This window comes from Schistocerca gregaria, chromosome 1 (assembly GCF_023897955.1).
Source record: "Schistocerca gregaria isolate iqSchGreg1 chromosome 1, iqSchGreg1.2, whole genome shotgun sequence".
Lineage (NCBI taxonomy): Eukaryota > Metazoa > Arthropoda > Insecta > Orthoptera > Acrididae > Schistocerca > Schistocerca gregaria.
The window spans coordinates 134,764,026-134,788,494 of NC_064920.1; the positions used below are offsets into that span (position 1 = coordinate 134,764,026).

At 45.0% G+C, this 24,469-nt stretch overlaps 29 non-coding genes across 29 annotated transcripts; all 29 read left to right on the plus strand.

The window, feature by feature from the left end:
- Positions 1-1,329: 1,329 nt before the first annotated feature.
- On the plus strand, positions 1,330-1,402 carry Trnar-ccu (transfer RNA arginine (anticodon CCU)). The gene has a single exon. It is a non-coding gene; the product is annotated as a tRNA-Arg (tRNA).
- A 502-nt stretch (positions 1,403-1,904) lies between these two features.
- Positions 1,905-1,977, plus strand: Trnar-ccu (transfer RNA arginine (anticodon CCU)). The gene has a single exon. It is a non-coding gene; the product is annotated as a tRNA-Arg (tRNA).
- Positions 1,978-2,479: 502 nt separating this feature from the next.
- Trnar-ccu (transfer RNA arginine (anticodon CCU)) lies at positions 2,480-2,552 on the plus strand. Its single transcript has one exon. It is a non-coding gene; the product is annotated as a tRNA-Arg (tRNA).
- A 502-nt stretch (positions 2,553-3,054) lies between these two features.
- Trnar-ccu (transfer RNA arginine (anticodon CCU)) lies at positions 3,055-3,127 on the plus strand. Its single transcript has one exon. It is a non-coding gene; the product is annotated as a tRNA-Arg (tRNA).
- A 502-nt stretch (positions 3,128-3,629) lies between these two features.
- Positions 3,630-3,702, plus strand: Trnar-ccu (transfer RNA arginine (anticodon CCU)). The gene has a single exon. It is a non-coding gene; the product is annotated as a tRNA-Arg (tRNA).
- Positions 3,703-4,204: 502 nt separating this feature from the next.
- Trnar-ccu (transfer RNA arginine (anticodon CCU)) lies at positions 4,205-4,277 on the plus strand. The gene has a single exon. It is a non-coding gene; the product is annotated as a tRNA-Arg (tRNA).
- A 502-nt stretch (positions 4,278-4,779) lies between these two features.
- Positions 4,780-4,852, plus strand: Trnar-ccu (transfer RNA arginine (anticodon CCU)). The gene has a single exon. It is a non-coding gene; the product is annotated as a tRNA-Arg (tRNA).
- A 502-nt stretch (positions 4,853-5,354) lies between these two features.
- Trnar-ccu (transfer RNA arginine (anticodon CCU)) lies at positions 5,355-5,427 on the plus strand. Its single transcript has one exon. It is a non-coding gene; the product is annotated as a tRNA-Arg (tRNA).
- Positions 5,428-5,929: 502 nt separating this feature from the next.
- On the plus strand, positions 5,930-6,002 carry Trnar-ccu (transfer RNA arginine (anticodon CCU)). The gene has a single exon. It is a non-coding gene; the product is annotated as a tRNA-Arg (tRNA).
- Positions 6,003-6,504: 502 nt separating this feature from the next.
- On the plus strand, positions 6,505-6,577 carry Trnar-ccu (transfer RNA arginine (anticodon CCU)). The gene has a single exon. It is a non-coding gene; the product is annotated as a tRNA-Arg (tRNA).
- Positions 6,578-7,079: 502 nt separating this feature from the next.
- On the plus strand, positions 7,080-7,152 carry Trnar-ccu (transfer RNA arginine (anticodon CCU)). The gene has a single exon. It is a non-coding gene; the product is annotated as a tRNA-Arg (tRNA).
- Positions 7,153-7,654: 502 nt separating this feature from the next.
- Trnar-ccu (transfer RNA arginine (anticodon CCU)) lies at positions 7,655-7,727 on the plus strand. Its single transcript has one exon. It is a non-coding gene; the product is annotated as a tRNA-Arg (tRNA).
- Positions 7,728-8,229: 502 nt separating this feature from the next.
- On the plus strand, positions 8,230-8,302 carry Trnar-ccu (transfer RNA arginine (anticodon CCU)). Its single transcript has one exon. It is a non-coding gene; the product is annotated as a tRNA-Arg (tRNA).
- Positions 8,303-8,804: 502 nt separating this feature from the next.
- Positions 8,805-8,877, plus strand: Trnar-ccu (transfer RNA arginine (anticodon CCU)). The gene has a single exon. It is a non-coding gene; the product is annotated as a tRNA-Arg (tRNA).
- Positions 8,878-9,379: 502 nt separating this feature from the next.
- Trnar-ccu (transfer RNA arginine (anticodon CCU)) lies at positions 9,380-9,452 on the plus strand. Its single transcript has one exon. It is a non-coding gene; the product is annotated as a tRNA-Arg (tRNA).
- A 502-nt stretch (positions 9,453-9,954) lies between these two features.
- Positions 9,955-10,027, plus strand: Trnar-ccu (transfer RNA arginine (anticodon CCU)). Its single transcript has one exon. It is a non-coding gene; the product is annotated as a tRNA-Arg (tRNA).
- Positions 10,028-10,529: 502 nt separating this feature from the next.
- Trnar-ccu (transfer RNA arginine (anticodon CCU)) lies at positions 10,530-10,602 on the plus strand. The gene has a single exon. It is a non-coding gene; the product is annotated as a tRNA-Arg (tRNA).
- Positions 10,603-11,104: 502 nt separating this feature from the next.
- Trnar-ccu (transfer RNA arginine (anticodon CCU)) lies at positions 11,105-11,177 on the plus strand. Its single transcript has one exon. It is a non-coding gene; the product is annotated as a tRNA-Arg (tRNA).
- Positions 11,178-11,679: 502 nt separating this feature from the next.
- Trnar-ccu (transfer RNA arginine (anticodon CCU)) lies at positions 11,680-11,752 on the plus strand. The gene has a single exon. It is a non-coding gene; the product is annotated as a tRNA-Arg (tRNA).
- Positions 11,753-12,254: 502 nt separating this feature from the next.
- Trnar-ccu (transfer RNA arginine (anticodon CCU)) lies at positions 12,255-12,327 on the plus strand. The gene has a single exon. It is a non-coding gene; the product is annotated as a tRNA-Arg (tRNA).
- Positions 12,328-12,829: 502 nt separating this feature from the next.
- On the plus strand, positions 12,830-12,902 carry Trnar-ccu (transfer RNA arginine (anticodon CCU)). The gene has a single exon. It is a non-coding gene; the product is annotated as a tRNA-Arg (tRNA).
- A 502-nt stretch (positions 12,903-13,404) lies between these two features.
- Positions 13,405-13,477, plus strand: Trnar-ccu (transfer RNA arginine (anticodon CCU)). Its single transcript has one exon. It is a non-coding gene; the product is annotated as a tRNA-Arg (tRNA).
- A 502-nt stretch (positions 13,478-13,979) lies between these two features.
- Positions 13,980-14,054, plus strand: Trnar-ccu (transfer RNA arginine (anticodon CCU)). Its single transcript has one exon. It is a non-coding gene; the product is annotated as a tRNA-Arg (tRNA).
- A 7,086-nt stretch (positions 14,055-21,140) lies between these two features.
- On the plus strand, positions 21,141-21,213 carry Trnar-ccu (transfer RNA arginine (anticodon CCU)). The gene has a single exon. It is a non-coding gene; the product is annotated as a tRNA-Arg (tRNA).
- A 502-nt stretch (positions 21,214-21,715) lies between these two features.
- Trnar-ccu (transfer RNA arginine (anticodon CCU)) lies at positions 21,716-21,788 on the plus strand. Its single transcript has one exon. It is a non-coding gene; the product is annotated as a tRNA-Arg (tRNA).
- A 502-nt stretch (positions 21,789-22,290) lies between these two features.
- On the plus strand, positions 22,291-22,363 carry Trnar-ccu (transfer RNA arginine (anticodon CCU)). The gene has a single exon. It is a non-coding gene; the product is annotated as a tRNA-Arg (tRNA).
- Positions 22,364-22,865: 502 nt separating this feature from the next.
- Trnar-ccu (transfer RNA arginine (anticodon CCU)) lies at positions 22,866-22,938 on the plus strand. The gene has a single exon. It is a non-coding gene; the product is annotated as a tRNA-Arg (tRNA).
- Positions 22,939-23,440: 502 nt separating this feature from the next.
- On the plus strand, positions 23,441-23,513 carry Trnar-ccu (transfer RNA arginine (anticodon CCU)). Its single transcript has one exon. It is a non-coding gene; the product is annotated as a tRNA-Arg (tRNA).
- Positions 23,514-24,015: 502 nt separating this feature from the next.
- On the plus strand, positions 24,016-24,088 carry Trnar-ccu (transfer RNA arginine (anticodon CCU)). Its single transcript has one exon. It is a non-coding gene; the product is annotated as a tRNA-Arg (tRNA).
- The last annotated feature ends 381 nt before the right edge of the window (positions 24,089-24,469 follow it).

Sequence of the window (24,469 nt, forward strand, 5' to 3'; positions counted from 1 at the left end):
TACAAGGCGACCTTTGCCAACTTTTTAAGCAAGACCATTGTGTGATATGCGATTCGACACTCGACCCGTCAGTCTTGCCATGACGGAGAACGTAATATTTAAAGAACGCCCGAAACTATACCACGAGACATGAATGCATGTTTAACCTTCTTTCGAAGTAAGGCGAAACCGACTATTCGCTACATCATTGAGGAGCAGCAGAGGACAATAACAGACGAAAGATGTGAAGACAACACTAGAGAAAAAAAACAAACACTTTTCGTTTTCTTATATTTTGCACCAACAAAGGAGAAGATTCCTTTTTAATCACTTATTTCTTATTTATTTATTTATTAATCCTAACCAGAAAAGGTACTTTAGTTCGACACTGCTTAACATAGTTGATAGTGTCATCATTTTTTTTTTGCCGTTAACGCCTCACTCACCTAGAAGAAATGGATTGAGTTCTGGTGGAAGAATGGATCCCTAACAAAAAAAAATAAAAAAAAAAAAAAAAAAAAAAAAAAGTTGGTTAGAGCAAAAAAAAAAAAAAAAAAAAAAAAAAAAAAAAAAAAAAATGGATAAGGCGGAAAAAAAAAAAAGGAAAAAAAAAAAAAAAAAAAAAAAAAAAAAAAAAAAAAAAAAAAAGTCGGTAGAGCATGATATTCTTAATCCCAGGGTCGAGGGTTCGAGCCCCACGCTGGGCGGAACCGATATTTGTTCCGCTGTTATTTAAAAAAAAAAAAAAAAAAATGGATAAGGCAAAAAAAAAAAAAAAAAAAAAAAAAAATGGATAAGGCATCGGTCTCCTAAACTGGGGATTGTGGGTTCGAGTCCCACCAGAGGTACACGTTTTACTCACTGGGGCAAAATCTCTCTCACCACGTACAGATGTAATAGTTGAGAAAGTTGGCCTTCCTGAGTGTTTACAGGTATCCCAGATATCACGAAGATATGAAAATATGCACTTACTGACTAGCTGAAACGAAACTACGGCCATTATCAATCGAATTCTTAGCTGCGAAAATGTTTCGAAGCGCGATGGCGCTGCGAAAGGAAACGCTATTTTAAAATTACTTGTTGCTAAACAGTATGACACATATGAATAGTCAGTCAACTGTCTTGTGTGCAGGACTTGGAGTTCAGATACGCTACAGCCTAAGGCGGCAGGTATAAGAATTGCCATCAGAAAGTAGGTGCATGGACTTCGATACATCTGAGTATGTACATGAACACAAGAAAGGCTCATGCGACGTCCTGACTCTCTGCAGACGTAGGGGAGCGCACCAGGAAGGGTAAACTTCGCAAGTGTTCATTTTAGCAAGCACACCGCCAACACCGCTCCAGCCAGCCTCTGTGGCCTAATGGATAAGGCATCGGTCTCCTAAACCGGGGATTGTGGGTTCGAGTCCCACCAGAGGTACACGTTTTACTCACTGGGGCAAAATCTCTCTCACCACGTACAGATGTAATAGTTGAGAAAGTTGGCCTTCCTGAGTGTTTACAGGTATCCCAGATATCACGAAGATATGAAAATATGCACTTACTGACTAGCTGAAACGAAACTACGGCCATTATCAATCGAATTCTTAGCTGCGAAAATGTTTCGAAGCGCGATGGCGCTGCGAAAGGAAACGCTATTTTAAAATTACTTGTTGCTAAACAGTATGACACATATGAATAGTCAGTCAACTGTCTTGTGTGCAGGACTTGGAGTTCAGATACGCTACAGCCTAAGGCGGCAGGTATAAGAATTGCCAGCAGAAAGTAGGTGCATGGACTTCGATACATCTGAGTATGTACATGAACACAAGAAAGGCTCATGCGACGTCCTGACTCTCTGCAGACGTAGGGGAGCGCACCAGGAAGGGTAAACTTCGCAAGTGTTCATTTTAGCAAGCACACCGCCAACACCGCTCCAGCCAGCCTCTGTGGCCTAATGGATAAGGCATCGGTCTCCTAAACCGGGGATTGTGGGTTCGAGTCCCACCAGAGGTACACGTTTTACTCACTGGGGCAAAATCTCTCTCACCACGTACAGATGTAATAGTTGAGAAAGTTGGCCTTCCTGAGTGTTTACAGGTATCCCAGATATCACGAAGATATGAAAATATGCACTTACTGACTAGCTGAAACGAAACTACGGCCATTATCAATCGAATTCTTAGCTGCGAAAATGTTTCGAAGCGCGATGGCGCTGCGAAAGGAAACGCTATTTTAAAATTACTTGTTGCTAAACAGTATGACACATATGAATAGTCAGTCAACTGTCTTGTGTGCAGGACTTGGAGTTCAGATACGCTACAGCCTAAGGCGGCAGGTATAAGAATTGCCAGCAGAAAGTAGGTGCATGGACTTCGATACATCTGAGTATGTACATGAACACAAGAAAGGCTCATGCGACGTCCTGACTCTCTGCAGACGTAGGGGAGCGCACCAGGAAGGGTAAACTTCGCAAGTGTTCATTTTAGCAAGCACACCGCCAACACCGCTCCAGCCAGCCTCTGTGGCCTAATGGATAAGGCATCGGTATCCTAAACCGGGGATTGTGGGTTCGAGTCCCACCAGAGGTACACGTTTTACTCACTGGGGCAAAATCTCTCTCACCACGTACAGATGTAATAGTTGAGAAAGTTGGCCTTCCTGAGTGTTTACAGGTATCCCAGATATCACGAAGATATGAAAATATGCACTTACTGACTAGCTGAAACGAAACTACGGCCATTATCAATCGAATTCTTAGCTGCGAAAATGTTTCGAAGCGCGATGGCGCTGCGAAAGGAAACGCTATTTTAAAATTACTTGTTGCTAAACAGTATGACACATATGAATAGTCAGTCAACTGTCTTGTGTGCAGGACTTGGAGTTCAGATACGCTACAGCCTAAGGCGGCAGGTATAAGAATTGCCAGCAGAAAGTAGGTGCATGGACTTCGATACATCTGAGTATGTACATGAACACAAGAAAGGCTCATGCGACGTCCTGACTCTCTGCAGACGTAGGGGAGCGCACCAGGAAGGGTAAACTTCGCAAGTGTTCATTTTAGCAAGCACACCGCCAACACCGCTCCAGCCAGCCTCTGTGGCCTAATGGATAAGGCATCGGTCTCCTAAACCGGGGATTGTGGGTTCGAGTCCCACCAGAGGTACACGTTTTACTCACTGGGGCAAAATCTCTCTCACCACGTACAGATGTAATAGTTGAGAAAGTTGGCCTTCCTGAGTGTTTACAGGTATCCCAGATATCACGAAGATATGAAAATATGCACTTACTGACTAGCTGAAACGAAACTACGGCCATTATCAATCGAATTCTTAGCTGCGAAAATGTTTCGAAGCGCGATGGCGCTGCGAAAGGAAACGCTATTTTAAAATTACTTGTTGCTAAACAGTATGACACATATGAATAGTCAGTCAACTGTCTTGTGTGCAGGACTTGGAGTTCAGATACGCTACAGCCTAAGGCGGCAGGTATAAGAATTGCCAGCAGAAAGTAGGTGCATGGACTTCGATACATCTGAGTATGTACATGAACACAAGAAAGGCTCATGCGACGTCCTGACTCTCTGCAGACGTAGGGGAGCGCACCAGGAAGGGTAAACTTCGCAAGTGTTCATTTTAGCAAGCACACCGCCAACACCGCTCCAGCCAGCCTCTGTGGCCTAATGGATAAGGCATCGGTCTCCTAAACCGGGGATTGTGGGTTCGAGTCCCACCAGAGGTACACGTTTTACTCACTGGGGCAAAATCTCTCTCACCACGTACAGATGTAATAGTTGAGAAAGTTGGCCTTCCTGAGTGTTTACAGGTATCCCAGATATCACGAAGATATGAAAATATGCACTTACTGACTAGCTGAAACGAAACTACGGCCATTATCAATCGAATTCTTAGCTGCGAAAATGTTTCGAAGCGCGATGGCGCTGCGAAAGGAAACGCTATTTTAAAATTACTTGTTGCTAAACAGTATGACACATATGAATAGTCAGTCAACTGTCTTGTGTGCAGGACTTGGAGTTCAGATACGCTACAGCCTAAGGCGGCAGGTATAAGAATTGCCAGCAGAAAGTAGGTGCATGGACTTCGATACATCTGAGTATGTACATGAACACAAGAAAGGCTCATGCGACGTCCTGACTCTCTGCAGACGTAGGGGAGCGCACCAGGAAGGGTAAACTTCGCAAGTGTTCATTTTAGCAAGCACACCGCCAACACCGCTCCAGCCAGCCTCTGTGGCCTAATGGATAAGGCATCGGTCTCCTAAACCGGGGATTGTGGGTTCGAGTCCCACCAGAGGTACACGTTTTACTCACTGGGGCAAAATCTCTCTCACCACGTACAGATGTAATAGTTGAGAAAGTTGGCCTTCCTGAGTGTTTACAGGTATCCCAGATATCACGAAGATATGAAAATATGCACTTACTGACTAGCTGAAACGAAACTACGGCCATTATCAATCGAATTCTTAGCTGCGAAAATGTTTCGAAGCGCGATGGCGCTGCGAAAGGAAACGCTATTTTAAAATTACTTGTTGCTAAACAGTATGACACATATGAATAGTCAGTCAACTGTCTTGTGTGCAGGACTTGGAGTTCAGATACGCTACAGCCTAAGGCGGCAGGTATAAGAATTGCCAGCAGAAAGTAGGTGCATGGACTTCGATACATCTGAGTATGTACATGAACACAAGAAAGGCTCATGCGACGTCCTGACTCTCTGCAGACGTAGGGGAGCGCACCAGGAAGGGTAAACTTCGCAAGTGTTCATTTTAGCAAGCACACCGCCAACACCGCTCCAGCCAGCCTCTGTGGCCTAATGGATAAGGCATCGGTCTCCTAAACTGGGGATTGTGGGTTCGAGTCCCACCAGAGGTACACGTTTTACTCACTGGGGCAAAATCTCTCTCACCACGTACAGATGTAATAGTTGAGAAAGTTGGCCTTCCTGAGTGTTTACAGGTATCCCAGATATCACGAAGATATGAAAATATGCACTTACTGACTAGCTGAAACGAAACTACGGCCATTATCAATCGAATTCTTAGCTGCGAAAATGTTTCGAAGCGCGATGGCGCTGCGAAAGGAAACGCTATTTTAAAATTACTTGTTGCTAAACAGTATGACACATATGAATAGTCAGTCAACTGTCTTGTGTGCAGGACTTGGAGTTCAGATACGCTACAGCCTAAGGCGGCAGGTATAAGAATTGCCAGCAGAAAGTAGGTGCATGGACTTCGATACATCTGAGTATGTACATGAACACAAGAAAGGCTCATGCGACGTCCTGACTCTCTGCAGACGTAGGGGAGCGCACCAGGAAGGGTAAACTTCGCAAGTGTTCATTTTAGCAAGCACACCGCCAACACCGCTCCAGCCAGCCTCTGTGGCCTAATGGATAAGGCATCGGTCTCCTAAACCGGGGATTGTGGGTTCGAGTCCCACCAGAGGTACACGTTTTACTCACTGGGGCAAAATCTCTCTCACCACGTACAGATGTAATAGTTGAGAAAGTTGGCCTTCCTGAGTGTTTACAGGTATCCCAGATATCACGAAGATATGAAAATATGCACTTACTGACTAGCTGAAACGAAACTACGGCCATTATCAATCGAATTCTTAGCTGCGAAAATGTTTCGAAGCGCGATGGCGCTGCGAAAGGAAACGCTATTTTAAAATTACTTGTTGCTAAACAGTATGACACATATGAATAGTCAGTCAACTGTCTTGTGTGCAGGACTTGGAGTTCAGATACGCTACAGCCTAAGGCGGCAGGTATAAGAATTGCCAGCAGAAAGTAGGTGCATGGACTTCGATACATCTGAGTATGTACATGAACACAAGAAAGGCTCATGCGACGTCCTGACTCTCTGCAGACGTAGGGGAGCGCACCAGGAAGGGTAAACTTCGCAAGTGTTCATTTTAGCAAGCACACCGCCAACACCGCTCCAGCCAGCCTCTGTGGCCTAATGGGTAAGGCATCGGTCTCCTAAACCGGGGATTGTGGGTTCGAGTCCCACCAGAGGTACACGTTTTACTCACTGGGGCAAAATCTCTCTCACCACGTACAGATGTAATAGTTGAGAAAGTTGGCCTTCCTGAGTGTTTACAGGTATCCCAGATATCACGAAGATATGAAAATATGCACTTACTGACTAGCTGAAACGAAACTACGGCCATTATCAATCGAATTCTTAGCTGCGAAAATGTTTCGAAGCGCGATGGCGCTGCGAAAGGAAACGCTATTTTAAAATTACTTGTTGCTAAACAGTATGACACATATGAATAGTCAGTCAACTGTCTTGTGTGCAGGACTTGGAGTTCAGATACGCTACAGCCTAAGGCGGCAGGTATAAGAATTGCCAGCAGAAAGTAGGTGCATGGACTTCGATACATCTGAGTATGTACATGAACACAAGAAAGGCTCATGCGACGTCCTGACTCTCTGCAGACGTAGGGGAGCGCACCAGGAAGGGTAAACTTCGCAAGTGTTCATTTTAGCAAGCACACCGCCAACACCGCTCCAGCCAGCCTCTGTGGCCTAATGGATAAGGCATCGGTCTCCTAAACCGGGGATTGTGGGTTCGAGTCCCACCAGAGGTACACGTTTTACTCACTGGGGCAAAATCTCTCTCACCACGTACAGATGTAATAGTTGAGAAAGTTGGCCTTCCTGAGTGTTTACAGGTATCCCAGATATCACGAAGATATGAAAATATGCACTTACTGACTAGCTGAAACGAAACTACGGCCATTATCAATCGAATTCTTAGCTGCGAAAATGTTTCGAAGCGCGATGGCGCTGCGAAAGGAAACGCTATTTTAAAATTACTTGTTGCTAAACAGTATGACACATATGAATAGTCAGTCAACTGTCTTGTGTGCAGGACTTGGAGTTCAGATACGCTACAGCCTAAGGCGGCAGGTATAAGAATTGCCAGCAGAAAGTAGGTGCATGGACTTCGATACATCTGAGTATGTACATGAACACAAGAAAGGCTCATGCGACGTCCTGACTCTCTGCAGACGTAGGGGAGCGCACCAGGAAGGGTAAACTTCGCAAGTGTTCATTTTAGCAAGCACACCGCCAACACCGCTCCAGCCAGCCTCTGTGGCCTAATGGATAAGGCATCGGTCTCCTAAACCGGGGATTGTGGGTTCGAGTCCCACCAGAGGTACACGTTTTACTCACTGGGGCAAAATCTCTCTCACCACGTACAGATGTAATAGTTGAGAAAGTTGGCCTTCCTGAGTGTTTACAGGTATCCCAGATATCACGAAGATATGAAAATATGCACTTACTGACTAGCTGAAACGAAACTACGGCCATTATCAATCGAATTCTTAGCTGCGAAAATGTTTCGAAGCGCGATGGCGCTGCGAAAGGAAACGCTATTTTAAAATTACTTGTTGCTAAACAGTATGACACATATGAATAGTCAGTCAACTGTCTTGTGTGCAGGACTTGGAGTTCAGATACGCTACAGCCTAAGGCGGCAGGTATAAGAATTGCCAGCAGAAAGTAGGTGCATGGACTTCGATACATCTGAGTATGTACATGAACACAAGAAAGGCTCATGCGACGTCCTGACTCTCTGCAGACGTAGGGGAGCGCACCAGGAAGGGTAAACTTCGCAAGTGTTCATTTTAGCAAGCACACCGCCAACACCGCTCCAGCCAGCCTCTGTGGCCTAATGGATAAGGCATCGGTCTCCTAAACCGGGGATTGTGGGTTCGAGTCCCACCAGAGGTAAACGTTTTACTCACTGGGGCAAAATCTCTCTCACCACGTACAGATGTAATAGTTGAGAAAGTTGGCCTTCCTGAGTGTTTACAGGTATCCCAGATATCACGAAGATATGAAAATATGCACTTACTGACTAGCTGAAACGAAACTACGGCCATTATCAATCGAATTCTTAGCTGCGAAAATGTTTCGAAGCGCGATGGCGCTGCGAAAGGAAACGCTATTTTAAAATTACTTGTTGCTAAACAGTATGACACATATGAATAGTCAGTCAACTGTCTTGTGTGCAGGACTTGGAGTTCAGATACGCTACAGCCTAAGGCGGCAGGTATAAGAATTGCCAGCAGAAAGTAGGTGCATGGACTTCGATACATCTGAGTATGTACATGAACACAAGAAAGGCTCATGCGACGTCCTGACTCTCTGCAGACGTAGGGGAGCGCACCAGGAAGGGTAAACTTCGCAAGTGTTCATTTTAGCAAGCACACCGCCAACACCGCTCCAGCCAGCCTCTGTGGCCTAATGGATAAGGCATCGGTCTCCTAAACCGGGGATTGTGGGTTCGAGTCCCACCAGAGGTACACGTTTTACTCACTGGGGCAAAATCTCTCTCACCACGTACAGATGTAATAGTTGAGAAAGTTGGCCTTCCTGAGTGTTTACAGGTATCCCAGATATCACGAAGATATGAAAATATGCACTTACTGACTAGCTGAAACGAAACTACGGCCATTATCAATCGAATTCTTAGCTGCGAAAATGTTTCGAAGCGCGATGGCGCTGCGAAAGGAAACGCTATTTTAAAATTACTTGTTGCTAAACAGTATGACACATATGAATAGTCAGTCAACTGTCTTGTGTGCAGGACTTGGAGTTCAGATACGCTACAGCCTAAGGCGGCAGGTATAAGAATTGCCAGCAGAAAGTAGGTGCATGGACTTCGATACATCTGAGTATGTACATGAACACAAGAAAGGCTCATGCGACGTCCTGACTCTCTGCAGACGTAGGGGAGCGCACCAGGAAGGGTAAACTTCGCAAGTGTTCATTTTAGCAAGCACACCGCCAACACCGCTCCAGCCAGCCTCTGTGGCCTAATGGATAAGGCATCGGTCTCCTAAACCGGGGATTGTGGGTTCGAGTCCCACCAGAGGTACACGTTTTACTCACTGGGGCAAAATCTCTCTCACCACGTACAGATGTAATAGTTGAGAAAGTTGGCCTTCCTGAGTGTTTACAGGTATCCCAGATATCACGAAGATATGAAAATATGCACTTACTGACTAGCTGAAACGAAACTACGGCCATTATCAATCGAATTCTTAGCTGCGAAAATGTTTCGAAGCGCGATGGCGCTGCGAAAGGAAACGCTATTTTAAAATTACTTGTTGCTAAACAGTATGACACATATGAATAGTCAGTCAACTGTCTTGTGTGCAGGACTTGGAGTTCAGATACGCTACAGCCTAAGGCGGCAGGTATAAGAATTGCCAGCAGAAAGTAGGTGCATGGACTTCGATACATCTGAGTATGTACATGAACACAAGAAAGGCTCATGCGACGTCCTGACTCTCTGCAGACGTAGGGGAGCGCACCAGGAAGGGTAAACTTCGCAAGTGTTCATTTTAGCAAGCACACCGCCAACACCGCTCCAGCCAGCCTCTGTGGCCTAATGGATAAGGCATCGGTCTCCTAAACCGGGGATTGTGGGTTCGAGTCCCACCAGAGGTACACGTTTTACTCACTGGGGCAAAATCTCTCTCACCACGTACAGATGTAATAGTTGAGAAAGTTGGCCTTCCTGAGTGTTTACAGGTATCCCAGATATCACGAAGATATGAAAATATGCACTTACTGACTAGCTGAAACGAAACTACGGCCATTATCAATCGAATTCTTAGCTGCGAAAATGTTTCGAAGCGCGATGGCGCTGCGAAAGGAAACGCTATTTTAAAATTACTTGTTGCTAAACAGTATGACACATATGAATAGTCAGTCAACTGTCTTGTGTGCAGGACTTGGAGTTCAGATACGCTACAGCCTAAGGCGGCAGGTATAAGAATTGCCAGCAGAAAGTAGGTGCATGGACTTCGATACATCTGAGTATGTACATGAACACAAGAAAGGCTCATGCGACGTCCTGACTCTCTGCAGACGTAGGGGAGCGCACCAGGAAGGGTAAACTTCGCAAGTGTTCATTTTAGCAAGCACACCGCCAACACCGCTCCAGCCAGCCTCTGTGGCCTAATGGATAAGGCATCGGTCTCCTAAACCGGGGATTGTGGGTTCGAGTCCCACCAGAGGTACACGTTTTACTCACTGGGGCAAAATCTCTCTCACCACGTACAGATGTAATAGTTGAGAAAGTTGGCCTTCCTGAGTGTTTACAGGTATCCCAGATATCACGAAGATATGAAAATATGCACTTACTGACTAGCTGAAACGAAACTACGGCCATTATCAATCGAATTCTTAGCTGCGAAAATGTTTCGAAGCGCGATGGCGCTGCGAAAGGAAACGCTATTTTAAAATTACTTGTTGCTAAACAGTATGACACATATGAATAGTCAGTCAACTGTCTTGTGTGCAGGACTTGGAGTTCAGATACGCTACAGCCTAAGGCGGCAGGTATAAGAATTGCCAGCAGAAAGTAGGTGCATGGACTTCGATACATCTGAGTATGTACATGAACACAAGAAAGGCTCATGCGACGTCCTGACTCTCTGCAGACGTAGGGGAGCGCACCAGGAAGGGTAAACTTCGCAAGTGTTCATTTTAGCAAGCACACCGCCAACACCGCTCCAGCCAGCCTCTGTGGCCTAATGGATAAGGCATCGGTCTCCTAAACCGGGGATTGTGGGTTCGAGTCCCACCAGAGGTACACGTTTTACTCACTGGGGCAAAATCTCTCTCACCACGTACAGATGTAATAGTTGAGAAAGTTGGCCTTCCTGAGTGTTTACAGGTATCCCAGATATCACGAAGATATGAAAATATGCACTTACTGACTAGCTGAAACGAAACTACGGCCATTATCAATCGAATTCTTAGCTGCGAAAATGTTTCGAAGCGCGATGGCGCTGCGAAAGGAAACGCTATTTTAAAATTACTTGTTGCTAAACAGTATGACACATATGAATAGTCAGTCAACTGTCTTGTGTGCAGGACTTGGAGTTCAGATACGCTACAGCCTAAGGCGGCAGGTATAAGAATTGCCAGCAGAAAGTAGGTGCATGGACTTCGATACATCTGAGTATGTACATGAACACAAGAAAGGCTCATGCGACGTCCTGACTCTCTGCAGACGTAGGGGAGCGCACCAGGAAGGGTAAACTTCGCAAGTGTTCATTTTAGCAAGCACACCGCCAACACCGCTCCAGCCAGCCTCTGTGGCCTAATGGATAAGGCATCGGTCTCCTAAACTGGGGATTGTGGGTTCGAGTCCCACCAGAGGTACACGTTTTACTCACTGGGGCAAAATCTCTCTCACCACGTACAGATGTAATAGTTGAGAAAGTTGGCCTTCCTGAGTGTTTACAGGTATCCCAGATATCACGAAGATATGAAAATATGCACTTACTGACTAGCTGAAACGAAACTACGGCCATTATCAATCGAATTCTTAGCTGCGAAAATGTTTCGAAGCGCGATGGCGCTGCGAAAGGAAACGCTATTTTAAAATTACTTGTTGCTAAACAGTATGACACATATGAATAGTCAGTCAACTGTCTTGTGTGCAGGACTTGGAGTTCAGATACGCTACAGCCTAAGGCGGCAGGTATAAGAATTGCCAGCAGAAAGTAGGTGCATGGACTTCGATACATCTGAGTATGTACATGAACACAAGAAAGGCTCATGCGACGTCCTGACTCTCTGCAGACGTAGGGGAGCGCACCAGGAAGGGTAAACTTCGCAAGTGTTCATTTTAGCAAGCACACCGCCAACACCGCTCCAGCCAGCCTCTGTGGCCTAATGGATAAGGCATCGGTCTCCTAAACCGGGGATTGTGGGTTCGAGTCCCACCAGAGGTACACGTTTTACTCACTGGGGCAAAATCTCTCTCACCACGTACAGATGTAATAGTTGAGAAAGTTGGCCTTCCTGAGTGTTTACAGGTATCCCAGATATCACGAAGATATGAAAATATGCACTTACTGACTAGCTGAAACGAAACTACGGCCATTATCAATCGAATTCTTAGCTGCGAAAATGTTTCGAAGCGCGATGGCGCTGCGAAAGGAAACGCTATTTTAAAATTACTTGTTGCTAAACAGTATGACACATATGAATAGTCAGTCAACTGTCTTGTGTGCAGGACTTGGAGTTCAGATACGCTACAGCCTAAGGCGGCAGGTATAAGAATTGCCAGCAGAAAGTAGGTGCATGGACTTCGATACATCTGAGTATGTACATGAACACAAGAAAGGCTCATGCGACGTCCTGACTCTCTGCAGACGTAGGGGAGCGCACCAGGAAGGGTAAACTTCGCAAGTGTTCATTTTAGCAAGCACACCGCCAACACCGCTCCAGCCAGCCTCTGTGGCCTAATGGATAAGGCATCGGTCTCCTAAACCGGGGATTGTGGGTTCGAGTCCCACCAGAGGTACACGTTTTACTCACTGGGGCAAAATCTCTCTCACCACGTACAGATGTAATAGTTGAGAAAGTTGGCCTTCCTGAGTGTTTACAGGTATCCCAGATATCACGAAGATATGAAAATATGCATTTACTGACTAGCTGAAACGAAACTACGGCCATTATCAATCGAATTCTTAGCTGCGAAAATGTTTCGAAGCGCGATGGCGCTGCGAAAGGAAACGCTATTTTAAAATTACTTGTTGCTAAACAGTATGACACATATGAATAGTCAGTCAACTGTCTTGTGTGCAGGACTTGGAGTTCAGATACGCTACAGCCTAAGGCGGCAGGTATAAGAATTGCCAGCAGAAAGTAGGTGCATGGACTTCGATACATCTGAGTATGTACATGAACACAAGAAAGGCTCATGCGACGTCCTGACTCTCTGCAGACGTAGGGGAGCGCACCAGGAAGGGTAAACTTCGCAAGTGTTCATTTTAGCAAGCACACCGCCAACACCGCTCCAGCCAGCCTCTGTGGCCTAATGGATAAGGCATCGGTCTCCTAAACCGGGGATTGTGGGTTCGAGTCCCACCAGAGGTACACGTTTTACTCACTGGGGCAAAATCTCTCTCACCACGTACAGATGTAATAGTTGAGAAAGTTGGCCTTCCTGAGTGTTTACAGGTATCCCAGATATCACGAAGATATGAAAATATGCACTTACTGACTAGCTGAAACGAAACTACGGCCATTATCAATCGAATTCTTAGCTGCGAAAATGTTTCGAAGCGCGATGGCGCTGCGAAAGGAAACGCTATTTTAAAATTACTTGTTGCTAAACAGTATGACACATATGAATAGTCAGTCAACTGTCTTGTGTGCAGGACTTGGAGTTCAGATACGCTACAGCCTAAGGCGGCAGGTATAAGAATTGCCAGCAGAAAGTAGGTGCATGGACTTCGATACATCTGAGTATGTACATGAACACAAGAAAGGCTCATGCGACGTCCTGACTCTCTGCAGACGTAGGGGAGCGCACCAGGAAGGGTAAACTTCGCAAGTGTTCATTTTAGCAAGCACACCGCCAACACCGCTCCAGCCAGCCTCTGTGGCCTAATGGATAAGGCATCGGTCTCCTAAACCGGGGATTGTGGGTTCGAGTCCCACCAGAGGTACACGTTTTACTCACTGGGGCAAAATCTCTCTCACCACGTACAGATGTAATAGTTGAGAAAGTTGGCCTTCCTGAGTGTTTACAGGTATCCCAGATATCACGAAGATATGAAAATATGCACTTACTGACTAGCTGAAACGAAACTACGGCCATTATCAATCGAATTCTTAGCTGCGAAAATGTTTCGAAGCGCGATGGCGCTGCGAAAGGAAACGCTATTTTAAAATTACTTGTTGCTAAACAGTATGACACATATGAATAGTCAGTCAACTGTCTTGTGTGCAGGACTTGGAGTTCAGATACGCTACAGCCTAAGGCGGCAGGTATAAGAATTGCCAGCAGAAAGTAGGTGCATGGACTTCGATACATCTGAGTATGTACATGAACACAAGAAAGGCTCATGCGACGTCCTGACTCTCTGCAGACGTAGGGGAGCGCACCAGGAAGGGTAAACTTCGCAAGTGTTCATTTTAGCAAGCACACCGCCAACACCGCTCCAGCCAGCCTCTGTGGCCTAATGGATAAGGCATCGGTCTCCTAAACCGGGGATTGTGGGTTCGAGTCCCACCAGAGGAACACGTTTTACTCACTGGGGCAAAATCTCTCTCACCACGTACAGATGTAATAGTTGAGAAAGTTGGCCTTCCTGAGTGTTTACAGGTATCCCAGATATCACGAAGATATGAAAATATGCACTTACTGACTAGCTGAAACGAAACTACGGCCATTATCAATCGAATTCTTAGCTGCGAAAATGTTTCGAAGCGCGATGGCGCTGCGAAAGGAAACGCTATTTTAAAATTACTTGTTGCTAAACAGTATGACACATATGAATAGTCAGTCAACTGTCTTGTGTGCAGGACTTGGAGTTCAGATACGCTACAGCCTAAGGCGGCAGGTATAAGAATTGCCAGCAGAAAGTAGGTGCATGGACTTCGATACATCTGAGTATGTACATGAACACAAGAAAGGCTCATGCGACGTCCTGACTCTCTGCAGACGTAGGGGAGCGCACCAGGAAGGGTAAACTTCGCAAGTGTTCATTTTAGCAAGCACACCGCCAACACCGCTCCAGCCAGCCTCTGTGGCCTAATGGACCATTCTGGCTTTAGCCGTCGCCGCGGTCGGACGTGCTTGTTGTTTACTCCGCGTACGTTAGCGCTATCGCCGGTGTTTGGTGTTTACGTGAAGTTAGCTGTACATTTTCGCTGTTATTTTTTGAGTGGTGTCTCTGATAAGTGTTTTTATAGTGCTTTCGTCCGTTCCACGTTTCGTGCTTCGCCGCAATTTCGGTTGTTGCCGGAATTTCGTCGGAACCGACGACCATGTCTGACACCGTCAGGAAGAATACTTTAGTCTTCTCGTTCGAGAAAGGAACACGGCCGGTCCAACCCACTGCGCTGGAAATCCACGATTGGCTGACTGAGGTAATCGGTATTAATTCTGACTCTGTTCATACCACGCAATTAGATGCTGAAAAATACTGTGTTTTTGTTAAATTTCTGAACTCAGTGACAGTCGATAAGTTGCTTGCAAAATGGGGTAATTCCGTCGAATTTGTTCATCGAGACGGTTCAAAAAGTAATGTCTCTGTACGAAAAGCTGATATCATGTACACCAATGTCAGGATTTTGAATGTTCCAATTGAAATTGATAATCAGTTGATCAAGGACGCTCTATCTAAATATGGCGAAGTTAAATCTATCTATAACGAAAGATGGTCGAAGCTATACAAGATACAGTGTTTTAATGGCATTAGATCCGTTGAAATGGAGGTGAAAGCCAACATTCCGTCCCATATATCCGTTGCAGGCCATAAAGCACATGTTGTGTATTCTGGTCAGGAGCGCACGTGCAATATTTGCAATGAGACAGGTCATTTCCGACAAGATTGTCCGCGCCGTGTTTTTGTTCTTCGGAACAATCTAACACAGCGTCAAAAACTGACCCTCAGCGATGTCTTACCAAATAGCACTTCCCTTCTTTCGGTTAACGACAGTGGTGCATGTACTTCTGCAGTGCCCGCCATAACTACTACGGAGTTCCCTCCCCTGAGCGTCATTACATCACACCCTTCTGTTCCCGATTGCGATCTCCAGAATAAGAAGCGACCGTTGGAAACGACCGATGACGGCTCGGACGGCGAGTCCGCCCGTAATTCGCCTTCCACCCGCAAGCAGAAGCAGTGTAATGCGGATGTGCTCGAGGAAACAAACAGTACATGTATTGACGTGACGACAGCCGCTGAGGCAACCCGGCCGCTGTCGGCGGCTGAACAGGTACAAACGGTCCACGGAGGGGACGCAGTAACGATTGTCGCGGAGACGGAAGAGGCGCACTCCGAAGCACAAGAGGTGACGGAGCGGAACCCAACTCAAGAACTTACAGACCCACAAACCGCCGACTCAGTCAGTGCTCTGGAGCTAGTGACGGAAGAACAAGGAAATGGCACTCGTAAAAAGGACGCTGTTGAGGCAGCTTCGGTCACAACGGTGGTAAAGACAGACAATCCGAATGACGGCGCGTTGAACCAAGATGTCCGAAGACGCCGACTCAAACCGCTACCTACTCTCAAAGCTTCCCGTAACCAAAGCAAACAACAACCAGCACAAGAGGAAGCGACGGCCAAGAACGTCTTGTATGAAATCATCACGGAAAGACCTAAGGAGGTACCTTCAAGTGACATTAGTGATGCAAAGCCCCTCGGTAAAACTAAAACCCGAGATGTTCGGAATCCTGCACCAAAATGAGGCTGTAAGATGAAAAAAAAAAGGGATTTTGTTGCACCAGTTTCATTTCTAATTGTACTACTGTCTTAGTCATATTTCAGAGGAACCAGATGAAGTGTTTACCGAGCTTCAAATACTGACTATTCTTTTAGATGTTTGTTTAAGCGGAGTCGTTTCTCTCTTCTAGAAGCTGCACATCTCTTTTCTTTTTTTTTTATTAATATTTTGTTATCTTTTTAATCACTTATTTACTTTTTATGCAAACTAAATGTCCCAGGCATATACAATTACGACTATCAATATTAACAGGATTACATCCGTGACTAAAGTTACAGCGCTCAAGGATTATTTATATGAGTCAGGGACGGACATTGCTTTCCTACAGGAAGTAGTGCTGACTAATCTTACAGTGCCTGGATATTTGGCGATTTTAAATGTCTCACTTGACACCAACGTCGGTACAGCAATTTTAGTCAGGGAGGGGATTCCTGTCTCGGATATCGAGAGGTTGGACTCCGGCAGAGCGATAGGTATAAAAGTCTTTGGTTCTACCCTTATCAATCTGTATGCCCCTTCTGGCACATCCAATAGAATGGAAAGAGCACAGTTCTATAAAGAAGAAATCATTTATTTATTACGGAAAAACCCAAAAGATCTTATAATAGGCGGTGATTTTAATTGTGTGATAAATAAGAAAGACCAGGTTCCGAATTTTAATAACTGCAGTGAACTGAAGCGTTTCGTCACTGTTTTACAGCTTAAAGATGCTTGGGAAATAATGTATCCCACTTTTGTGGCATTTACATTCCTAGGTCCTCACTCACGTAGCAGGATCGACAGACTCTACATATCGCAAAGTCTAGTTAGCTCCTTCATTAAAGCAGAGACGATTCCAGTTTACTTTTCTGATCATAGCTCCGTGCTAGCTTCCATCAACCTTACTGCGCAACCCACTCGCCGTTTTAGAAGTTCATGGCACCTTAATACATCACTGATGCAGGACGACGGATTAGAAGAAAGTTTGACAGAAGCGTGGGCATTGTGCCTCCGCTCTGCAGATAGACACGTCTCAGTACTAGACTGGTGGTGCAACAGGGCAAAGCCTAAACTGAGAAAAGTTCTCATCCAGTATAGTGTACAACGATCGAAAGACTTGAAAAATTCCATCGAATTTTATTATACCATGCTGCGAAATTTATATGAGCAGGCAAACACTTCCAACGTCCGTCTGGCAGATATCAAGCAAACTAAGGCCAAATTGCTCAGTCTTAAAAGACAGCAGATGGAGGGTCTGAAATTAAAATCCAAGGCTAAGACAGTCGTGGAGGATGAACATGCTTCCTTGTACCATCTACTGAAGCACGAAAGAAACAGGAGACGCACCTTCATTGATGGACTTCAGTCTGAAACTGGCGAGACACTCACGACTCAGAGAGACATCGTCAATGCAGTGCACAAATATTACGAAGACCTATACACTGCCAACCCGGTATGTGAAGAGTCCTTCGATGAGTTCCTTAGTCACATAGCTCTACAGGTCTCGGACGAGGAAAACGAAGACCTTCTCGTTGGGTGTACTAACGAAGATATCCACAGAATCATCTGCAAATCTCCTCTGAGGAAATCGCCGGGACCGGATGGTTTGCCTGTTGAATTTTATAAACGATACTGGCCACTGATTGGTGACATGTTTACCCGAATGACGAACGAGGTGCTTCAGGGAAAGCATTTACCTGCTGTTTTTAAAGAGAGCACAATAGTACTAATCCCAAAAAATGCTGCAAAAAGAAACCTCAACAACTTTCGTCCTATCTCCCTGTTAAACTCTGATTATAAAATCATCGGCAGAATTTTAAACAACAGACTCTCTCAGTTGGCCAAAAAGATAGTAAGTCCATACCAGTCCTGTGTGCCTACCAAGAGCATTTTCAAAAGCATAGCTGAATATAGAGATATAATTGCCATCACTGCTGTGACCACCATAAAATGTGCTATCATGTTTATTGACTTCCAGAAAGCATTTGATCGTGTGGATCATAGATTCCTTAGTGCCACACTGAACAAAATAGGTTTTAATGAGCGAGTCGTAAGTGTGATCAGCAATGTTGCAACAGGCATCAGCGCTTGTATATCAGTTAACTGCCAGAGGACAAAGCAGATTCAGATCAGGCGCGGCGTTCCTCAAGGAAGCCCCCTCTCCATGTTCCTATTCGTGCTTTCATTAGAACCTTTCCTCCGCAGTGTTCATGCCACTCTAACTGGCATCACATTATCTGGTCACCGAACAGTCATAAACGCCTATGCCGATGATGTCGGAGTCGTCCTGCGAAATCCCGACGACATTTTGAAATTGGAAACGCTAATTAAAAAGTACTGTAGAGTCTCCGGAGCAGGTGTCAACGCAAACAAAAGCAAACTCCTAAACCTGCGGGGTTTTCAACATACCACCTTAGCCTGGGCCACAATGGTCACCCAATGCAAAGCACTAGGAATAACACTGACACCTTGTCCGTTAAAAATGGCAGCTATCAATTGGAGAAATACGTCGGGACAACTTCTTGGAACAACAAGAGAAAACCTCCACCGTAACTTGAACCAAGTTCAGAGGGTGATTTTCATTAACCACTGCATTCTCTCCAGGAGTTACTTTATAGCACAGATCTTCCCACTACCGAAAATGATTGGAAAAAAGATAATGTCTACCATTGCCAGCTATCTTTGGAGAGGGGATATATTCAGAGTCGACGCAAAAACTGCGACCTTAGATCCCAGGAATGGAGGTTTGGGGTTAGTTGACATCAGAAATAAGGCGTCTGCGCTTTTTATAAAAAGGACCGCCACTATCCTTAGCGACCACGCTGATAGCATTACAACTAAATTATTTGAAGTTGTCAGGCCTGCCAGTTTACAGGCGCCGGTGAATGTGCAAAAAATAAATAACCGGCTCCAGTACGTTCGTGTATATTTTGTGGAATTCAGCTATCTCGGCGGTGTCATCATCAACTCACGACGGATCACGGCCCGCGATATTCTGTCCCATCGAAAGAAAATGGAGGGGAGAAACAAATTGGAAAGTAAATACCCACACACTGATTGGGACGCCATATGGAAAAATATTAATATGCGTGGTCTACCATCGGACGTCAAGTCAGCGTGGTATAAAACAGTGAATGAGACCGTAAGCACCAATGAAAGGTTACACGCAATCGGCGTTAGCGACACGAACCTATGTCTCAAATGTAAATTGATCGACACGTTAGTGCACAGATTCACGTGCGGTGGCAATCTACAACTCTGTAATTGGATTAGGGAACAACTGGCTTTTCTTACGAGATCTTCGGTGGAAAATTTTCCCCCTGTTACATTCCTCAGGCCTCAGACTTGCTATTTTCCAGCAGCAAAAAACAACTCGGTCCATTGGTTAATGGGACACTATGTGAATTACGTAATTAATCACCTGGGAAATGACAATTCCACTGATTTTTACATGTACTTGAAGTGTGCTTTTTATAACGCCCTGAAATATAAAGACCACAAGAAAAACTACGGCAATATGCTTAAAATTGTATTCGAGCGACTGGGCATTGGTTGACAAGCCAACGAGATAAACAAAAATCGTTTATTTAAGCGAAACGACGCTTAAACAAAAACAATTGGGGAGAAGTACACTTTTACAGTTTCATATTACAATCACTTATCTTCTGCTGGCAAAGAAGGCTATTTTGTTTATTGCACAGAAGAAGCCGAAGCCGAAAGCCAGTATCGCAGGGTTAAAGATAAATTGTTTTCTTATACATTCATTTTATGACTGAGAAGGAAGTCTCATTTGTTTCCATGGAAGGGAACATACTTTTTTATTATTATTATTAATCTCAAGAAGGAAAGGAGGCTATGGAATTAGTGCCTTAACATAAAATTCCTTCTTCACATTCCATGAAGATTTTTCTTTTACAATAAAAAAATAACAAACAAACAAAAATAATAATAATAACAATAAAAAAAACTAAACAGAAATTAAAAAAAAATAATATACAGGTTCAGGATCCACTACTTCCCATAACTTTCTTATATATTACAAAGAAGTATGCTAGGTTGCCGAGAAGCAGTGGATGAGGAAAAAAAAAAAAAAAAAAAAAAAAAAGCACTAAAGCTATAACCTTCAATCTCTATTGCCTCGGCATGACATAAATTTTTTGTTTCAAATGAAGCATCTTTTGGTTCAGGATTTCGAAGGCAAAACAGCATATATCTACGTATACACAAGTTGTAAAATTCCTTATTGAAAACTATGATAAAGACACGCCTCAGCAACAGGACTGGGTGGAGACATCGCAAAAAAAAATAAAAAAAAAAAAAAAAAAGAGAAAAAAAAAAATGGATAAAGCATCGGTCTCCTAAACCGGGGATTGTGGGTTCGAGTCCCACCAGAGGTACACGTTTTACTCACTGGGGCAAAATCTCTCTCACCACGTACAGATGTAATAGTTGAGAAAGTTGGCCTTCCTGAGTGTTTACAGGTATCCCAGATATCACGAAGATATGAAAATATGCACTTACTGACTAGCTGAAACGAAACTACGGCCATTATCAATCGAATTCTTAGCTGCGAAAATGTTTCGAAGCGCGATGGCGCTGCGAAAGGAAACGCTATTTTAAAATTACTTGTTGCTAAACAGTATGACACATATGAATAGTCAGTCAACTGTCTTGTGTGCAGGACTTGGAGTTCAGATACGCTACAGCCTAAGGCGGCAGGTATAAGAATTGCCAGCAGAAAGTAGGTGCATGGACTTCGATACATCTGAGTATGTACATGAACACAAGAAAGGCTCATGCGACGTCCTGACTCTCTGCAGACGTAGGGGAGCGCACCAGGAAGGGTAAACTTCGCAAGTGTTCATTTTAGCAAGCACACCGCCAACACCGCTCCAGCCAGCCTCTGTGGCCTAATGGATAAGGCATCGGTCTCCTAAACCGGGGATTGTGGGTTCGAGTCCCACCAGAGGTACACGTTTTACTCACTGGGGCAAAATCTCTCTCACCACGTACAGATGTAATAGTTGAGAAAGTTGGCCTTCCTGAGTGTTTACAGGTATCCCAGATATCACGAAGATATGAAAATATGCACTTACTGACTAGCTGAAACGAAACTACGGCCATTATCAATCGAATTCTTAGCTGCGAAAATGTTTCGAAGCGCGATGGCGCTGCGAAAGGAAACGCTATTTTAAAATTACTTGTTGCTAAACAGTATGACACATATGAATAGTCAGTCAACTGTCTTGTGTGCAGGACTTGGAGTTCAGATACGCTACAGCCTAAGGCGGCAGGTATAAGAATTGCCAGCAGAAAGTAGGTGCATGGACTTCGATACATCTGAGTATGTACATGAACACAAGAAAGGCTCATGCGACGTCCTGACTCTCTGCAGACGTAGGGGAGCGCACCAGGAAGGGTAAACTTCGCAAGTGTTCATTTTAGCAAGCACACCGCCAACACCGCTCCAGCCAGCCTCTGTGGCCTAATGGATAAGGCATCGGTCTCCTAAACCGGGGATTGTGGGTTCGAGTCCCACCAGAGGTACACGTTTTACTAACTGGGGCAAAATCTCTCTCACCACGTACAGATGTAATAGTTGAGAAAGTTGGCCTTCCTGAGTGTTTACAGGTATCCCAGATATCACGAAGATGTGAAAATATGCACTTACTGACTAGCTGAAACGAAACTACGGCCATTATCAATCGAATTCTTAGCTGCGAAAATGTTTCGAAGCGCGATGGCGCTGCGAAAGGAAACGCTATTTTAAAATTACTTGTTGCTAAACAGTATGACACATATGAATAGTCAGTCAACTGTCTTGTGTGCAGGACTTGGAGTTCAGATACGCTACAGCCTAAGGCGGCAGGTATAAGAATTGCCAGCAGAAAGTAGGTGCATGGACTTCGATACATCTGAGTATGTACATGAACACAAGAAAGGCTCATGCGACGTCCTGACTCTCTGCAGACGTAGGGGAGCGCACCAGGAAGGGTAAACTTCGCAAGTGTTCATTTTAGCAAGCACACCGCCAACACCGCTCCAGCCAGCCTCTGTGGCCTAATGGATAAGGCATCGGTCTCCTAAACCGGGGATTGTGGGTTCGAGTCCCACCAGAGGTACACGTTTTACTCACTGGGGCAAAATCTCTCTCACCACGTACAGATGTAATAGTTGAGAAAGTTGGCCTTCCTGAGTGTTTACAGGTATCCCAGATATCACGAAGATATGAAAATATGCACTTACTGACTAGCTGAAACGAAACTACGGCCATTATCAATCGAATTCTTAGCTGCGAAAATGTTTCGAAGCGCGATGGCGCTGCGAAAGGAAACGCTATTTTAAAATTACTTGTTGCTAAACAGTATGACACATATGAATAGTCAGTCAACTGTCTTGTGTGCAGGACTTGGAGTTCAGATACGCTACAGCCTAAGGCGGCAGGTATAAGAATTGCCAGCAGAAAGTAGGTGCATGGACTTCGATACATCTGAGTATGTACATGAACACAAGAAAGGCTCATGCGACGTCCTGACTCTCTGCAGACGTAGGGGAGCGCACCAGGAAGGGTAAACTTCGCAAGTGTTCATTTTAGCAAGCACACCGCCAACACCGCTCCAGCCAGCCTCTGTGGCCTAATGGATAAGGCATCGGTCTCCTAAACCGGGGATTGTGGGTTCGAGTCCCACCAGAGGTACACGTTTTACTCACTGGGGCAAAATCTCTCTCACCACGTACAGATGTAATAGTTGAGAAAGTTGGCCTTCCTGAGTGTTTACAGGTATCCCAGATATCACGAAGATATGAAAATATGCACTTACTGACTAGCTGAAACGAAACTACGGCCATTATCAATCGAATTCTTAGCTGCGAAAATGTTTCGAAGCGCGATGGCGCTGCGAAAGGAAACGCTATTTTAAAATTACTTGTTGCTAAACAGTATGACACATATGAATAGTCAGTCAACTGTCTTGTGTGCAGGACTTGGAGTTCAGATACGCTACAGCCTAAGGCGGCAGGTATAAGAATTGCCAGCAGAAAGTAGGTGCATGGACTTCGATACATCTGAGTATGTACATGAACACAAGAAAGGCTCATGCGACGTCCTGACTCTCTGCAGACGTAGGGGAGCGCACCAGGAAGGGTAAACTTCGCAAGTGTTCATTTTAGCAAGCACACCGCCAACACCGCTCCAGCCAGCCTCTGTGGCCTAATGGATAAGGCATCGGTCTCCTAAACCGGGGATTGTGGGTTCGAGTCCCACCAGAGGTACACGTTTTACTCACTGGGGCAAAATCTCTCTCACCACGTACAGATGTAATAGTTGAGAAAGTTGGCCTTCCTGAGTGTTTACAGGTATCCCAGATATCACGAAGATATGAAAATATGCACTTACTGACTAGCTGAAACGAAACTACGGCCATTATCAATCGAATTCTTAGCTGCGAAAATGTTTCGAAGCGCGATGGCGCTGCGAAAGGAAACGCTATTTTAAAATTACTTGTTGCTAAACAGTATGACACATATGAATAGTCAGTCAACTGTCTTGTGTGCAGGACTTGGAGTTCAGATACGCTACAGCCTAAGGCGGCAGGTATAAGAATTGCCAGCAGAAAGTAGGTGCATGGACTTCGATACATCTGAGTATGTACATGAACACAAGAAAGGCTCATGCGACGTCCTGACTCTCTGCAGACGTAGGGGAGCGCACCAGGAAGGGTAAACTTCGCAAGTGTTAATTTTAGCAAGCACACCGCCAACACCGCTCCAGCCAGCCTCTGTGGCCTAATGGATAAGGCATCGGTCTCCTAAACCGGGGATTGTGGGTTCGAGTCCCACCAGAGGTACACGTTTTACTCACTGGGGCAAAATCTCTCTCACCACGTACAGATGTAATAGTTGAGAAAGTTGGCCTTCCTGAGTGTTTACAGGTATCCCAGATATCACGAAGATATGAAAATATGCACTTACTGACTAGCTGAAACGAAACTACGGCCATTATCAATCGAATTCTTAGCTGCGAAAATGTTTCGAAGCGCGATGGCGCTGCGAAAGGAAACGCTATTTTAAAATTACTTGTTGCTAAACAGTATGACACATATGAATAGTCAGTCAACTGTCTTGTGTGCAGGACTTGGAGTTCAGATACGCTACAGCCTAAGGCGGCAGGTATAAGAATTGCCAGCAGAAAGTAGGTGCATGGACTTCGATACATCTGAGTATGTACA